The following is a 10,790-nucleotide window of genomic DNA, read 5'->3' as shown; positions in this document are numbered from 1 at the left end:
AGTAACTTGATACAGTCTAATACATTTTGGGTTAAGTTCCCTTTTTGGGTGACTCCATTATGAACATCCAATCATCAATTTGAACTCTGAATATCGATGTCAATTATCTATATATCATTTCTGCCGACTCTGAGTTGTTAGTCAATAGTTTGCTTAATCCTGTTTGGCCTACCAGCTTAGTTTTTTCCCCAACAGGGGGATTTATATGCTCTGCCTTACAACATCTTGTAGGGGGTCATCTAGATACTGGAACGGTAGCCCTTCTCATATGAAAACTCAATAAGTGGTGGACGGTCATCTCAGTTACTCTTAAAGCCAACCATATAGGCCCGCAATATACCTCATAACGTCTGATAGTATGCTTAGTCTATTCAGCAGCTCGAGGGAAGAACTGGGGTACTAAGATCTACCTGTGTTCCTGATATCTTCTTGGACTGATGTCCAAATGTTAATCATAATTGAAGTCTTTCTATCTAAGATATTATCTGGGGAAACCTCACAGAACCTTACTACCTCCATGTTTTATAACTCCACCTAATTTCAGCTGCATAGGTGCTCTTGCTTGAAAGCAAATAGGCTGTTTCGTTAGCCTACTCACAATAACCCGTATAGCACCCTACTTTTATAGAGTATAAAATAGGTTCATAACGATGTTGATAATTTGGGAACTATTAGCCTCATATAGTCCTTCTCGACTCTTTTCAGAACCTTAACTGGCACTCTATCTTTTGGGTTCCCCCTTTTTTCCCATCCTTAGGGTTGGCTACTGAATAATGCTGCAGTCCCCTCATATAATGGCTCTCGTAGTCGTTCTGTGCTTTGTCTAGCATGATCTGGTATAATTCCGAAGGAATTTTGGCGTATATACTCACAATCTTGTAGTAACCGGCTAGTTCTGCCAATTTCATTTAAACTCTTTCACAATTTCCCTTATCACCGCTTGTAATCCTCTAGACCCATTATCTTGTGTCATTCTTTACCTTTACAAGATTATGAGAGGGTACAAGAAATATCCCAGCGCTACCTCGTTAGTTCTCATGTCTTACCTTGCCTTTTTCTCCCTTTACATTCGATGTTGGGGTAGATCTTTGTTCCAATCGTGGCCATGTCTTACCTCACCCGTAGTACTAATTCCATCTCGGTAGTTTGGCTTAACCTATCTTTGCATCTCTCGGTAGTTAATTGTAACTTAGGCTCCTTCGCCTGGGAATATAGCTGTGGGGACTCCGTAAGGTCCTACCACTCCTTTACCTTATAATTTTACACCTTCCCGGCTGAGTAGGTAGCCTTTTATCAAAGGAGCAGGGGATAATATCGTTAATCCACAAGTAACATTCCCTCCAGCGTCATCTGGCACTGGAGTGCAAAGTGAGTCTTTTAATCCTGGTCATACAGTGGAATTTTCGACCTTGGGTATCATTTCCTGTCATCCGTAACTTACATCAGCTGGTACCCTTACCTTTTGGGTTTTTCTATTTCTCGCCCTCAGAGTTGGCTGCCAAGTGGTGTCGAAATTCCCTCGCCCACTGGCCCATATAGTCATTCTGTGGTTTTCCTCTCACTAACTGGTTCTATGTTGAAGAGTTGTGGCATTTAAGTGTGTCGTCAGTTAGCAATTAGCTAATCCTTCTTGTCTTGCTTAAATCCTTTTTACAATACCCCCCACGTAACGTATAGTACTCCAGGAACATAATCTTGTGTCATTTCTCTACCGCTAGTTCAGATTCTTCCATCTCACGCGATCATACCAGCCCTAATGCATTAAGTTCCTTTAGAATTTTGAAGTTAAGCGTGCTGGGACGAGAGTAATACTGGGATGGGTGACCTCCCTAGGAAGTCTTCATGTCGCGTTTCATTGTAACCCTTGCCATAATGTGCGGGGCACTTAACTTAGCTCCAAATTTACCTCAGCATTGTCTCGCGAGTCTTTATGTTTCGCCTTGTCCTTCCCTCTGTTATGTTGCAACTGGCATAGGGGTAGATCTTTAGTTCCACCACGACCATGTCCCTTTTTGGTCATTTTGGTCTAGCAGGCTGTCATTATCCTTCGTAATGTCTCTTGAGTTGGTCGATATCCTTTCATGGCTACACCTTTTTGTTTTTATACGCCGCCGCCTTCTAGTGTTATGTTGTTCAAGGTCTCATCACAACCTTATTAACGCTGTTCTAGTTTCCATCCAATTATTGGTGGCTTCCGGACCTTTCTAACTTGGTTCGGAAAAATATTTTATTAAAGTTTAGAAGTCCATCTCAAATATATTGCCATATCAATTGCCTTCTCCTACTTTTGCCATTTTCTCATTAACTTCCCCCCTTTAGAGGGTACTCATACTTTCATCTGCCTGTACCTTGCTTTATGTCTCTATGTCCAGTCTCGATTTTGCCCAATATCTTTCTCCAATTTACGTGGTACTGCATTAGGTCACCGTCTTCTTGTATTTTTTTTTACAACCTGGTTATCTGCGTATGAAATCTTGGCTAAATTATGAAACGACGAGAACCTTTTCATACATAGTGCGACATCTCATCTATTACTCTGTACTTGAGTAATGGGACCCATGAAATAACTTGCCCAAGGCCACATTCTACTTATCCTTATAAAAGTTGATATACCCTTGTATCCGTTCTAAATTTCCTTTTAACTAGGCCACATTTGTATTTCGATATTCATTGTCGAAGATTCTCTTGGAGTAGTGGCTTTCCCAACCTATATCCCTTGTTTCTTGGGACGAATAGAAGTTGCGCCATTTATTCCTTAAGTTTTCCATCCTCGTCCCTTAAGGGTTCCACCATTTTTGGGGTGACGTTGTGTACACACGTCATTTTTTTTGTATCTTGAGCTCCATGCTTTTACTGTGTTCTCAACGCAGGCTTTTAACTTAGTCAACGCATACTAAGTGCGCCTTACTATTGGTCCCACTTTATCCCTGCATACTCGTATCACACTGTTCAATTCATATTTAAACATCCCCAAGTAAAGAGGGTGTCCCTCATCGATGACATGAAGAGTATCTCTTACAGCTTTAGTTAAACATAATAGGGGTACTTGATATCAATTTTTAAGGCATACTAAAAGTCTATGTTTCATTTCCTTTTCTTGTCCTTGGAAAATTTCGGTAGAGTTTCCTCTACACTTCTTACTATCCCACAACCTGCACGCAGAAAATACCAACAATGCCTCACAAGGCAAACACACATATATATATTCATATCCTATCACAGCCGCTCAGGGCTTTCAACATCATCTTACACCGCAGCCACACAGGGCTTTCAATATTAACAATATTATAAAAATACTGGACTTACCTCGTATGTCCAACTTCAAACTGCATCTGTTGCACTTCCTGTTTGCCTAACTTTCAGGTTTCAACTTTACATTTCAATATTAGTTCATTATCTTACCCAACGGATATCTTCTGTGCCTTTACTTTACTTACCTGCGTGCTTCGTAATGTCCCATGTCGTCAATTACCTCATTTTATTGGTATCGTCCTTCTGTTAAGATCCAATGTTAGTATAAGGAATTTTCCTATAACTCGAATCTATAGCACGATCTGAGATGTGAAAGAAAAGTAACATCCTAAATGCCCTGTAGCTTCCTGTTTATAGATGTGGCGTGCAACACATCGATAACTAAGACTCTACTAGACATGGTCTACAGACACTTTGAGGATGAACTGTTCTAATACTACTTCTGTCACAACCCAATCCTGTAGGCCGCGACTGGGGTCCGACCTGGACCCCTGTATACCTACCTATCAGTTGTACCTATATTGAACTATGAACAAGGTGATACCTCTCACAAAATTAAAAAAAACCCCAATGAGATAAAACTTTTTTTTTTCGTGTGCGTGTGGCCTCTTTCACTCGTCTCATAACCCATAAGGGCATGCAAGCTGACCAGGCTGCTGTAACATAACAATATTCACAAAATGCCATATAGGCACAATCGAAATAAACTCACAAACATCCTACATTCATATGTCTACATACCTTTAAGAATAGTGACAACAACATATGGCGGGACAAGGCCCCGCCGTACCCCTGAATGTACAAATATATACATTAAGTGACCAGTATCAAAAATTAGGCTCCAGAATAGTGAAGCACTGCCGACATGGCTGAGAGAAACTCCTAAGCTGATGGATCTCCAAAATAAGCATCTGTACCTGCAGGCATGAAATGCACCCCCCGGAGTATGGAGGGTTAGTACGATATATGTACTGAGTAAATAAAGCATAACAACACATAACTGAGACCATAACTGAAGTAGGGATGCAGGGGACAAGTATAACAATTAACAAATAATTGTACCTGCACCTTAGGATACGTAATCATACACATCATCATATGCTATGCCCAGCCTGCTAGTGAACTCGGTGTCATAATCATTTCCTCATATTCACATTTCATCGTATCATCACGCATTTCATTTCATCATATCATCCTATACGGTATCATATCCTTGTACACGGTATAATCTTATCATGTATGTCATCGTATTACATCCGGTTTACTACGGGCTCGGGGTCACACATGTATCACTCTAATCTCATATGCATGCCTTCATAAAGTATCCGGCCCCTTTAGTGAGGGACTCCGTGAATGGCGTGGTGTACGTCTATTGCGTACCATCATAATATATATACCATACTCGGCCCTCTAAGGAGGGACTCGGTGTTTCTTCCTTACTTCACCACATATACTATCATATTACAGCCGGCCGGGACTCAGTGAATAATCGTATCATCATAACATATAACATATATCACACCTCACATACGGAATCGTCTCCTCGTTCGTGGAACTGTACACATCTGGCTCTGGATGTGGTGAAAGAAGTAGTAAAGCTTCGCCCGACATAATATCCGGCCCATCGTGGGACGCGAAAAAAGAAGAGTTACAACATACATGAGTAGAGTAATGAGAAACTATATGCAACTAAGTCACCCTCTGAGACTCAATGAAACACTCAAGTGAATCGTCACCTGAAGACCAGGAAGGTACTTATCCGAAGTGCCCTTTAGATGTCATTAGGGGTTACATCAATTGGGGCCTCAAGAATCACAGACATGCATCAAGACAATGCCACATAGCTTATGCAATCAGAAACATGGTTTATGCAATTAGAGACACAATTATGCAATCAGAGACATTGATCGTTTTAGAGCCTTCAAGAAAAGGAGCTTGTATCTCCACTTACTATTCACTATATAGCAGGCTCGAGAATAATAGTTTAACTACTTTCAGACTTTTAATGGTCAGAAGTGACTACAAGTCACGAGTTATACTCAGAGCTCATAATTGGAATTTCCTCTAAACCTATATCATATATAATTTCACTTAAAATTAAGACATTCCAAAGGAAAGAAGAGGTAGGCTTTACATGTACTAGTTTTCATCACATAGAAGACTTAAAGGCAATGACTCAGCTATTGCAGGAGTTCTAACATCAAAAGTAAATGAGAGTTTTGACTTATATTCAGGGCTTTACGAATGGATTGAGTCCCAAATATCACATACATATCATTCATAACTTACATCTAAGACATGCCAAAAGAAAAGAAAAATAGCTCTACGTACTTATTCCAAAACACACCAAAGGAAAGCTTCACATACCTCGTACGAGTCACTCTTTGTCACGTTCGCCTCGTCGTTCTTTGAACCTATTCATCCTAGAAGTAATACGAATATCAACCACTCTTGACTTTCCAGCATCTTAGGTTGCACCTTAGTATTTATGGAATCTATTTCCTTGTTCGTTTCCTCGACTAGTTCTTTAATTAATTAAGGCGTTAACAAAAATTGGACAGCACCTCCCCTATAATGTGCCCTATCCAAATTTCCAATTAGATCCCTAAACACTACAGCCAACCAAAAAAAACAACCTGCAACATATGTTTATGCAATTCACACCAACAATATACAACATAAACTCGAAACGACTCGCTCAAAAATACGATATCAAAATAGGGTTTCTAGTTTCCATTTTGCAAAACCTTTAACCGTATGAAGTGGGGGGGGGGGGTCGTGTGGCTGCAACCAGAAACTCCCCCACCTAATTTAGAACATATTTATACCCTGCAACAACAATACACACCCCTTCAGCATCACCTCACAAGAACAATACTTTATTTTGACGACAATTCAACTATAGCGACTCCAATTTAGTTTATTTCGAATGTCGAATATTTCCACAACTTTATTACACTTTCAGAAGCCTAAAAGGTGTATAATATACTCTATAACAACACCATAAAGTACAAATTTAAAGGAGAATCCTTACCTTACCCGAAATTGGCCAAAACTAGCCAAAATTGTGCCTCGGAACTTTTCTAGTGCGACTTGAACGCCGTGGCTGCTTGCTGTCTGATTTTTTCTGCACCAAACCATTATTTTATACTAATAATACCTACATATCATCATGGTATACTCTAGATAATTAATTTACGGAGCAAAATCGGTACTTACCTATTTCTTTCCCCTTGGCCTCCCTTTTTTTCTCTCTAGTTTAGGGTTTTTGGTTTCCTTTGTTTGCTTCTGGAGTTTTGGAGTAAGAACTGAAGTTATACATCACATAACACACACACACACACACATATATATATATATATATATTTAGAGGGTGACATGTGGCATCCCCCTAGGACGCCACCTAGGTTTATGCGGCCTATCACACGCCACCACGTGGCAGCGGGGTCCACCCCCCAAGTAGGCAGGTGAGTCACCTGCTTGCTTGAGGTGCCTTCTTGTCACCTTCTTGCTTGAGTTTCTTGGTTGTCACCTTCTTGCTTCACTTTTGTAAGTTCGGAAACTAGTTTTTGCTCCCTCTCGTAGGTTCGTCATCTCGCTTTATTTTAAGAGCCTATGTAATCCGTGCTACGCAGGCTTGGTATGTCCTCCAATAGCTCAAGTGTATAAGAATTTTACATTAATAACTTACGTAGGTAAATAGGATCCTATGACTCATTACTTGGCCTCCAATTCCTTCTGGATTCTTATGACTCCATCTCCAACCTTCTCTACTATGGGGTATCCCATTCTCCCTTCCTTAAGAGTCATTTGATAGTGTCGTAGCATATCTGGATCACATGGTAATGTCCAAGGAACTTATGAGACATTCCGAGTTTTAAAAGCGTGGGGTGTAACATCAAATTCCCCTCAACACTTACATCTTTCATTGGCACAATAGAGTTTGGATCACCCATAAACTTCCTCAACATAGACACATGAAATACCGGGTGGACCATATCTAACTCAAGTGGCAAATCTAACTCATAAGACACCTTGCCAACACTTCTCAATACGTTATAAGATCCAACTTACGTAGGACTCAATTTCCTTTTCTTTCCAAAATGCATTACACCCTTCATGGGTGAAACTTTCAAATAGACCCAATCATCCACCTCAAATTCAAGCTCTTTTTTCCTAACATCGAAATAGGACTTTTGACGACTTTGAGCCATCTTCAACCTCTCTATTATGAGTCTTACCTTCTCCATAGAATCTATTACCAAATCTGGACCAATCAAGGCCATCTCACATACTTCAAACCATCCCACCGGGGATCTACATCTCCTCCCATACAATGCTTTAAAAGGGGCCATTTAGATGCTAGAGTGATAACTATTATTATAGGTAAACTCAATTAATGGAAATTTTCATCCCAACTTCCTTTAAAATCAATAACACACACCCTTAACATATCCTCTAAAGTTTGGATCGTTCTTTCAGCTTGACCTTTGGTTTGAGGATGGAAAACAATACTTAACTTTACCTTTGTACCCAGAACCTTTTGAAATGACTTCCAAAAGTACAAAGTGAATTGTGTACCTCCATATGATATAATGAACAAGGGAACACCATGAAGTATTACCAACTCACAAACACTCACCTTTGTATAATCTTCGGCACCATATGAAGTCTTAGCTGGTAGAAAATGAGCTGACTTGGTCATACAATCTACAATGACCCAAATGGAATCATATTGCTTCTTAGTTCAAGGCAAACCTATTAAAAAATCCATATTTACATCCTCCCATTTTCAAGTAGGAATTTCAATATCTTGGGATAAACCTCCTAGTCTTTGATGCCCAACTTTAACTAATTGGAAATTTGGTCACTTAACTATAAATTTCGCTATGTCTTTCTTCATGACATTCCACCAATACACTTCCCTCAAATAACGATACCTCTTGGTAGAACCTGGATGAATAAAATATTGGGAACTATGAGCCTCATTTAACATAACCTCTCTTAATCCATCAACATTAGGTACACACAACCAGACTTGGTAACGTAGCACCCCATCCCTCCATTGAGAGAAAGCGGCAATGGCTTTTTCTTGAACTGACTTCTTTAACTTAACCAAAATAGGGTCATGGTCTTGGTTATACATAACATCCACTAAAACAGAGATTCCAAATAATTATATACAAGAATACCTCCAAATGTGCCAATGTATTCTATTATAATCTACCAAACGCACACCTAAATATGCCAATGTATAAACATCTTTGACCAATTCTCTCTTATCTTCCTCAACATGTGCAACACTACTCATGGACAATCTACTTAGTGCATCGACATCAACATTGGCTTTACCTAGATGGTACCACACACTAATGTCATAGGCTTTCAACAATTCAAGCCATCTCTTTTCCCGAAGGTTCAAGTCTTTTTTCTTAAACATGTATTATATACTCTTATGGTTGGTGAACACATCCACATGGACACCATAAAGATAGTGTCTCTAAATATTCAAAGCAAACACAACCACCGCTAGTTCAAGATCATGGGTTGGATAATTTCATTCAAGCACCTTAAGTTGCCTAGAAGCATTGGCTATCACCTTACCATGTTGCATCAATACATAACCAAGACCAACCCTTAAAGCATCATAATATACTACAAAACCATCGGACCCTTCAGGCAAGGTCAAGATAGGAGCGGTAGTGAGACGATTCTTTAACTCTTGAAAACTCTTTTCATATGCTTTTGACCATTGGAACTTCACCTTCTTTTGAGTCAACTTGGTCAAAGGTGATGAGATCGATGAAAATCCTTTCACAAATCTCCTATAGTATCTGGCTAGGCCCAAGCAACTCCTAATATCCGAAGGAGATAATGGTCTAGGCCAATTCTTAACCGCCTCAATTTTCTTAGGATCAACCATAATCCCTTCACCAGACACAATGTGACCAATGAAAGCCACCTCCCCTAACCAAAACTCATATTTGTTGATCTTTTCAAATAGTTTCTTGTCTCTTAGAGTTTGCAACATGATCCTCAAGTGATTAGTATGCTCCTCCTCATTCCGAGAGTAAACCAAAATGTCATCAATGAATACAATAACAAATATGTCTAAATATTGCTTGAACACCCTATTCATTAAGTCCATGAAAGTCGCGGGAGCATTGTTCAAACCAAACGACAAAAATAGGAATTCATAATGGCCATACCTTATCTGAAATGCCGTTTTGGGAATGTCACACTCACTTATTCTCAATTGGTGATAGACGAAATGAAAATCTATCTTAGAGAAGTAACTTTCCCCTTGCAATTAATCAAACAAGTCATCTATCCTCGGGATTATATATTTATTCTTGATGGTCACTTTATTCAATTGTTGGTAATCAATGCACATATGTAATGAACCATCTTTTTTCCTAACAAACAAAATAGGAGCACCTCATGGGGATATACTTGGTGTAATGAAACCTTTGTCTAACAAGTCTTTTAATTGATCCTTTAACTCTTTTAATTACGCCGAGTCTATTCGGTAAAGGGGAATAGAAATAGGTTGAGTACCCAAAAGAAAATCTATACCAAAGTCAATTTCCCTTTCGGGAGGAATATCGGGTAGATCATCGGGAAACACATCCAAAAATTTATTTACAGTACCATCTCTAGGATAGGGGCTTAAGAATTCTCATCCTTAACCCTTACAAGAATGAAAATACAACCCTTGGAAATCATTTTCCGAGATTTAAGACATGAAATAAATTGACCTTTGAACAGAGAATTACTACCCTTCCATTATAGGAATGGCTCATTTGGGAATTGGAACTTAACCACTTGGGGTCTACAATCAATAGAAGCATGCATATAGACAATCCATACCAAGGATAACAACAAAATCGGTCATCTCAAACTCAACTAGATTACATAGGGTAACTCTATGGAATATCATAATTGGACAACTTCTATAGACTCTTTTAGCCACAATCGACTCATCTACGGGAGTATAAATGGAGAAAGTCTCTAACAATGTCTCGGGACTAACATTAAATCTCATGGACATATAAAGGGAAACAAAATACAAGTTTCCACCTGGATCAATCAAAGTATAAAATCATAGTTTAAAACCCATAACATACCAGTAACAACATCGAGAGTCTCCTATACCTCTTGCCTACCATGAAGAGCATAGATCCTATTATTGTGTTGACCATCCTTTGGTTGCACTTGGGCACCTTGAGTAACATGGCCTTGAGGACGAGCATCTTTTACCTTGAATTCCTTAGAATGATGACCTGGCTTACCACACTGGTAGCTCACATTCAGTCCGACTAGATGATCTTGGTTACATTTATGTGCCTAATAGCAACTAAAACCCATAAATCATTAGTCAAATTGAGAATAAATTCCTAGAGTTTAGTTCATATTTTTCATATTTTGTATTATTATAACCAACCAGCATGATTAGACATTTTCAAATATAATTGAGTAAGATTGGACATTCAAAGCATGATTGCATTGAAAGTGGAGATCAAAGGAGAAGTTGGGAA

The sequence above is a fragment of the Solanum dulcamara genome, chromosome 1 (assembly GCF_947179165.1).
Source record: "Solanum dulcamara chromosome 1, daSolDulc1.2, whole genome shotgun sequence".
In the NCBI taxonomy this organism is placed as follows: Eukaryota; Viridiplantae; Streptophyta; class Magnoliopsida; order Solanales; family Solanaceae; genus Solanum; species Solanum dulcamara.
This window is presented reverse-complemented; position numbering follows the sequence as displayed.